Raw genomic sequence first — 7,201 nt, 5'->3', positions numbered from 1 at the left:
GGCTCGTCTAGGTTGCTCGAGGTGGGGCATTTTATGTTCGTTAGCCTCTGTATGCGCAGCATGGAGCTCCTTCGACTGAGGACCGAGACCCACTTTGTGGGGGCATGGAAGAATGCTACTGCACATCCATAGGAAGATCTAACTCATTTCCTTCACGACCGACCGTACCAGTCTGTCACAGACTTTCTCAAACGTCTATTGCCAACTAACCAAGTTAGCTTGTGAATAGCTTTGATATGAGATGAACATTCTGAGGGGATATAACGTCGCTGGCGCTTCAAGGCCAGTGGACCGCGATATGGAATCAATCTGGGCAATGTTCTCATCGGATTGAGCGGGCCCTCCGTTCGCAGTGATCTGAAATGCGGAGATACCTTCCACTCCTCCGAACGCTCAAGCTTGGAACACGTTCGTTCTGTATTATTCTTATTTCGCGGAGAGGAGGCTCCGTGATTCGATCACAGTAAACAGCCTTCTGCTCGGTTGCCCCTTGACACTGAACATAAAACAGCTTATTAGCGTTTAGGGTCGGAGCCCGAACGGACGCCAAAAAAGAGACCGGGTATCCAATAATGCCTGAAGGCCCTTCGGTGTGAGCCACAACACTCAGATCGTCTGCGACGCTGCAGCGTTTGTTTGGCATTTCCGACACTGACAGAGTACCAATTTCTTTTGTCCGGTAGAAGACCATGAGCAAGCCGGTCGATGACCAAGTGAACAATGGAGACAAAGGTCACCCTGCCTTCACATCCTCTCGCAGGGACGTAATTCCTCTGATCTCCAGCTCACCATTGAGCACTCAGTGCCACTCGCCCAGATACAAGCTTACCGTCGATAGTAACAAAACCCGTGGTGCACATTCGGAAGGGTGTCAATTACGGACGCCGCGGCGGTGAGACACAGCAGGTCCAAGACGCTTTGCTTGACATCAAGTGTCGCGATTATAACACGACGCATCGACGTCTATGGTGAGTCACCGTCAGGATTAAGTCAACTATTTCGCGTTATCGGCGCAAGCCGTTAGGTAGAAGAAACCGCGCGGCTGATGCCGGATCCCCAATCGAGCTGATGGAGGTCCAATTCGAGATGCCAAGCTATGGATGAGTTGTCTAACTATGACAGAATGGCACAGATATCCGGACGGGAAGTCTTATGTGATGCCTCTTACCGTCTTCGGATAAACGGTCGAGCCATTCGAGGAGTGGTGGTAGTGGCCGCAATCCAAGAATAGGTTCATTAGCGAAGCATAACAACCACTGGGAAGACTCCTGGCAGCTTCTTGGAGATATTCCGTCCGGTCCCGGGAGATAGAAGTCGTCAATGGCACTTGATTGGCTTGCATGGCCCTAGACTAAGTGACCATACCGCCTCAAGCAGTGTCCATATGGGGCACGGTCTATTGCAAGAGGAAAGGCTCTGCTGTGTCATACTTCTCTCCAGTATGGTTCCAATTATCTCTTGGTTTGAGCCATTACTGACTGTCGGTTCCTGCAAGCAAGAAGGACATTCATTCGACCTTTATGTTTGTCCCAGTTACGCTGACCCATAGCGAACTGCTGCCTTCTATTTTGTCTCCTATTGCGAGGCTCAGGAAGAGAGTATAGTTACTTCGTTTCGATTTCGGTTGATTTCCCAGGAGATAGTTAGACAAAACACTTGATAGTTTGTTCTTGCCCAGTCTGCGCTGCATTGATAGATTGCAACCTCTGGCGAATCGATTAATATTGTGGTAACCCGCAGTAGCCGTCATAGGCAGTCCGCAATGTTATCGATTGGTGTGTATTTAATTACCTGACAGGCGGACTCAAGCCCACTTGATACTACCGTTAATGGTCGTGTTCAGTTAATTGAAAGCAGCCGCTTGCCCTCTTAGCTGCTCGATCCTTATAATAGTCTGTCGACATTTAAAATGCTATCGAGCGGCTGCTGTCTGGTTGCAAACGCCACGTTTTTATATGTACCTCTCTCGCCATTTGCTATGAGCTCAAGTTTCCTTCTCGCCATCATAGGCCATTCTTCCTCACACCACCTGGTTTTCACGTCAACACGCGTGACGACGCTCATCAAGCCTGTGCTTTGTGCTGACGCACAATGTGGACGCTAAAACCGGTCTTGTTCAAGATCGGCCGCATTCACACATTGATGTCCACCACTGATTTAGCATCTACGTTCCTCCTGATGGTCCTACGATGCCGTAGGAGAACTTCACTGAAAATACTTCAAGCTATCCCGAGCATGTTATTATAAGTTTGCAACCATCAGTTTTTCAGGACCTCGGGGTGGTAACCCAATGGCCCTTTCGCCGCTCATATTCGCTGTGCCGAAAGACAACTAATCGGTCCAGCACCTCCGGAGGAGACCACGAGAGGCCACAAGTTAAAGTGGGGCACATGTTGCCTATGAGTCCGACTTGATCTTTCTAACGAAGGACGGTAGTCCACTGCCATTCGCTGATAATGAAATTTTAGCAAGAGTCAAGTCCACAATTGGCTACGTAACTAATCACTATCCGCTAGGGCCAACAAGAAAGGTCTACAGTTTTGATTGATTGTTAACATAAATGATAGAACTAAACTAGTATTCTATTTACCCAGAAACGAGCATATAAACCATGTTATTGTTTCCAATCAAGCCCGACTATCTCAATCTTCAGAGCCAATACCTTATCCCGGAAGTTACGGATCTAAATTTGCCGACTTCCCTTACCTACATTATTCTATCGACTAGAGACTCTTCACCTTGGAGACAGCTGCGGATATTGGTACGGCCTGGTTGAGAAGTTTGCGTGTCCCCACCATAAATTTTAAGGTCCGAAGAGAAAATATCGACACAACAGTATATGTCATGCTCTTCTAGCCCATCTACATATCTCTCTGCGAAAGACTTCCATGGTAGTACGGCTATAAAACAGAAAAGAAAACTCTCCGATATCTCTCTCGACGGCTTCTTTATGGTCGTTCCTGTTGCCAGGATGAGCACGAGGCCCATATTTATAACAAACGGATACTCAACAGGTTACGGAATTGAACCGTATTCCCTTTCGTTCAAAAATTATTCAAGTTTTTTAATTATGACAAAATATAAATTTTAGTTACTTTTTTTTACTTGAAAATTTTCGGCTTTCGCCTTGAACTTAGGACGACTAACTCCGTGATCAACCACTGTTCACACGAAACCCTTCTCCACTTCAGTCCTCCAAGGTCTCATTCGATTATTTGCTACTACCACCAAGATCTGTACCAATGACGGCTCCATGCAGGCTTACGCCAAACACTTCTAAGCACACCATTGTACCTTCCTACTCACTAAAGTTTCAAAATTTATATTACAAGTAATATAAATCATCTACTTTAGCGGTAATGTATAGGTATACAACTTAAGCGCCATCCATTTTAAGGGCTAGTTGCTTCGGCAGGTGAGTTTGTTACACACTCCTTAGCGGATTTCGACTTTCCATGATCACCGTCCTGCTGTTTTTAAGCAACCCAACGCCTTTCATGGTTTCTGAATGAGTTGTTAATTTGGGGCACCGTAACATTACGTTTGGTTCATCCCACAGCGCCAGTTCTGCTTACCAAAAGTGGCCCACTGGGCACATTATATCATAACCTTAAACTTCATATCAAGAAAGTTAAGGTTCTTACCCATTTAAAGTTTGAGAATAGGTTAAGATCGTTTCGACCCTAAGGCCTCTAATCATTCGCTTTACCAGATAAGATTATTTTATACAACAGTTAAATGCACCAGCTATCCTGAGGGAACTTCGGAAGGAACCAGCTACTAGATGGTTCGATTGGTCTTTCGCCCCTATACTCAATTCTGACAATCGATTTGCACGTCAGAACTGTTTCGGTCTTCCATCAGGGGTTTCCCCTGACTTCAACCTGATCAAGTATAGTTCACCATCTTTCGGGTCACAGCATATATGCTCAAGGTACGTTCCAGTTAGAGGCATAAATAATATAAATATTATTATACATAACTATATAGAACGCCCCGGGATTGCGTTTAATCAACTATAAATAGTTAAAAAAACTAATCCCAATAATAGTCAAGTTTAATTACGCTATTAGGTTTATATCCCAATAACTTGCACATATGTTAGACTCCTTGGTCCGTGTTTCAAGACGGGTCCCGAAGGTATCCTGAATCTTTCGCATTGTTAATCATACAAGTGCTTATAATAAAACATAAAAATCAATGATAATCATGCCATTATATAATTCCGAAAAATTAACGCACTGTACTCATATAATCTATCAGCACTTTATCAAATTTTTGAAATTTATTTTATGTTAAAATGCAAGCACTCTAATTTAAATAAACTCTTATCAAAAATTGTTTGATAAATTCCATACATGCTAATAGATTACAATGTCCTTATATGGAAAAAATGCACACTATCGTTATAATATTGATTAAATATTACAATTCTAATGATGAATTTTCCATAACGGATATTCAGGTTCATCGGGCTTAACCTCTAAGCAGTTTCACGTACTATTTAACTCTCTATTCAGAGTTCTTTTCAACTTTCCCTCACGGTACTTGTTTACTATCGGTCTCATGGTTATATTTAGTTTTAGATGGAGTTTACCACCCACTTAGTGCTGCACTATCAAGCAACACGACTCTTTGGAAACATCATCTAATAATCATTAACGTTATACGGCCTGGCACCCTCTATGGGTAAATGGCCTCATTTAAGAAGGACTTAAATCGTTTAATTTCTCATACTAGAATATTGACGTTCCATACACTGCATCTCACATTTGCCATATAGACAAAGTGACTTAGTGCTGAACTGATTTCTTTTCGCTCGCCGCTACTAAGAAAATCCTTGTTAGTTTCTTTTCCTCCCCTAATTAATATGCTTAAATTCAGGGGGTAGTCCCATATGAGTTGAGGTTGTTTAATTACACTTATAGACAATTCTCTGCCTATTTTGAATATACTATTTTTTTCTTGAAGGTCCATAATATTCACAAAATTATTCTTTATACCATATTCGTTAATAAGAGGCAATTCTAGTTTATAAAAAAAATAATATATTTTATGCTAGACATTCCTCAATATTATTTGAAATGAATAAAGAACATATAATTCTTCAAATTTCTCATGCAACAGAGTTTTAGTATTTTCATTTATTAATTCATATTATGAATATCTTAAGCGAGAACTTTTTAGATTCACACTTATATTATCCAATAATATACAATGTGCTTAAAATTCCGAAAAAATTTTTAAACAACTTATTTAGCATAGTCTTACAACCCTCAACCATATGTAGTCCCAAGCAGCACTAAAAAATTAATTAAAGTACATAACAGCATGGACTGCGATATGCGTTCAAAATGTCGATGTTCATGTGTCCTGCAGTTCACACGATGACGCACAGTTTGCTGCGTTCTTCATCGACCCATGAGCCGAGTGATCCACCGCTTAGAGTGATACAATTTTTTTTTTATTTCATTACGTCAAGAATATTTTTATTGAAAGAAATTAAAAAACACACCATTTTACTGGCATATATCAATTCCTTCAATAAAAATTTTTTTTTTATACCTAAATAAATGTTGCGAAATGTCTTAGTTTTACATAATCGATAATAAATAAGATATATGACAAGTATATTTTAGCTAAATTTATTTATTATGATCAACATATGTAAAGCGTTAACCTGCAAACAGGTACAACATTGTTTTTTCTTTAGGTGTTGCGAACCAATGTATGCGCACTGGAATATGCACAATACATTTTGCAACGCATGTATATTATGGTACATATACACGCAGTTTTTTTATTTTATCCAAAACACATAAAACACTCTTAATACAGTATATAATAATAATAATACATGACAAACGGTTTTTAGCTAATTTAAATTATTATATGTTGCATAATTGTATCTCATATGATTGAATAAAATATTTATATTTATTAGTTACATAATTTATTAAATATTGCAATTCCCTAAAAGAGAAAAACAAATTTAATTTATTAACGGTTAGATGCATTAAAACAATAATGATCCTTCCGCAGGTTCACCTACGGAAACCTTGTTACGACTTTTACTTCCTCTAAATAATCAAGTTCGGTCAACTTTTGCGAAACAACCGCAACACACAAGGCGTCACAGTGATCACGTCCGGAGACCTCACTAAATAATTCAATCGGTAGTAGCGACGGGCGGTGTGCACAAAGGGCAGGGACGTAATCAATGCGAGTTAATGACTCACACTTACTGGGAAATTCCAAGTTCATGTGAACAGTTTCAGTTCACAATCCCAAGCATGAAAGTGGTTCAGCGGTTTACCCGGACCTCTCGGTCTAGGAAATACACGTTGATACTTTCATTGTAGCGCGCGTGCAGCCCAGGACATCTAAGGGCATCACAGACCTGTTATTGCTCAATCTCATTATTGCTAGACGCAATTTGTCCATTTAAGAAGCTAGTGTCCTTATAATGGGACAAACCAACAGGTACGGCTCCACTTATATAAACACATTCAAACACAATAAACATTTTACTGCCACCATGAATGAAGGCTATATAAGCTTCAACACCATAATCCTGAAGATATCTATTTAATATATTTGAGTCTCGTTCGTTATCGGAATTAACCAGACAAAATCACTCCACGAACTAAGAACGGCCATGCACCACCACCCATAGATTCGAGAAAGAGCTATCAATCTGTCTTACACACTTATGTTCGGACCTGGTAAGTTTTCCCGTGTTGAGTCAAATTAAGCCGCAGGCTCCACTCCTGGTGGTGCCCTTCCGTCAATTCCTTTAAGTTTCAGCTTTGCAACCATACTTCCCCCGGAGCCCAAAAGCTTTGGTTTCCCGGGGAAGCGACTGAGAGAGCCATAAAAGTAGCTACACCCAATTGCTAGCTGGCATCGTTTTATGGTTAGAACTAGGGCGGTATCTGATCGCCTTCGAACCTCTAACTTTCGTTCTTGATTAATGAAAACATCTTTGGCAAATGCTTTCGCTTAAGTTAGTCTTACGACGGTCCAAGAATTTCACCTCTCGCGTCGTAATACTAATGCCCCCAAACTGCTTCTATTAATCATTACCTCTTGATCTGAAAACCAATGAAAGCAGAACAGAGGTCTTATTTCATTATCCCATGCACAGAATATTTCAGGCATTTGAAATGCTGCTTTAAGCACTCTAAATTTGTTCAAAGTA

The 7,201-nt window shown here is 40.8% G+C and overlaps 1 pseudogene; it reads right to left on the bottom strand.

The window, feature by feature from the left end:
- Window positions 1-5,270: 5,270 nt before the first annotated feature.
- On the bottom strand, window positions 5,271-5,450 carry LOC117577361 (5.8S ribosomal RNA; annotated as a pseudogene).
- Window positions 5,451-7,201: the final 1,751 nt, after the last annotated feature.

The sequence above is a fragment of the Drosophila albomicans genome, unplaced genomic scaffold (genome assembly GCF_009650485.2).
Source record: "Drosophila albomicans strain 15112-1751.03 unplaced genomic scaffold, ASM965048v2 utg000347l_pilon, whole genome shotgun sequence".
NCBI lineage: Eukaryota > Metazoa > Arthropoda > Insecta > Diptera > Drosophilidae > Drosophila > Drosophila albomicans.
This window is presented reverse-complemented; position numbering and strand designations above follow the sequence as displayed.